This window comes from Sceloporus undulatus, chromosome 2, assembly GCF_019175285.1.
Source record: "Sceloporus undulatus isolate JIND9_A2432 ecotype Alabama chromosome 2, SceUnd_v1.1, whole genome shotgun sequence".
Lineage (NCBI taxonomy): Eukaryota > Metazoa > Chordata > Lepidosauria > Squamata > Phrynosomatidae > Sceloporus > Sceloporus undulatus.
The window spans coordinates 194,797,746-194,797,986 of NC_056523.1; the positions used below are offsets into that span (position 1 = coordinate 194,797,746).

Genomic DNA, 241 nt, shown 5'->3' on the forward strand with positions numbered 1-241 from the left:
TTATATTGTGAAAGGGATAATTATAGGCAAGGGAAGCTAAAACATTAAACCAGCTTATCACAGTCTGCTGCTCTCCAGATAGGCTAGACTACAACTCCCACTGGCCATTCTAACTCAGGGTGATAAGATCTGTAAGTTAACACATTGGGAGGGCATTAAGTTGAAGGAAGCTGCATTAAATTTGTGTGTCTTACGCAACAAATGCCAATGGCTTTAGAAACTGATCATCATAGCAGACAGT

General features: G+C 40.2%; 3 protein-coding genes across 12 annotated transcripts in view; 1 reads left to right on the forward strand and 2 right to left on the reverse strand.

Moving 5' to 3' along the window:
- ALKBH7 (alkB homolog 7) overlaps positions 1 to 241 on the reverse strand; it is a 511,499-nt gene that overhangs the window by 428,476 nt on the left and 82,782 nt on the right. The window lies entirely within an intron of this gene.
- Positions 1 to 241, forward strand: part of RFX1 (regulatory factor X1) — a 156,168-nt gene that overhangs the window by 155,291 nt on the left and 636 nt on the right. The window lies entirely within an intron of this gene.
- Positions 1 to 241, reverse strand: part of CC2D1A (coiled-coil and C2 domain containing 1A) — a 149,059-nt gene that overhangs the window by 27,645 nt on the left and 121,173 nt on the right. The gene's annotated exons all lie outside the window — the stretch shown is intronic.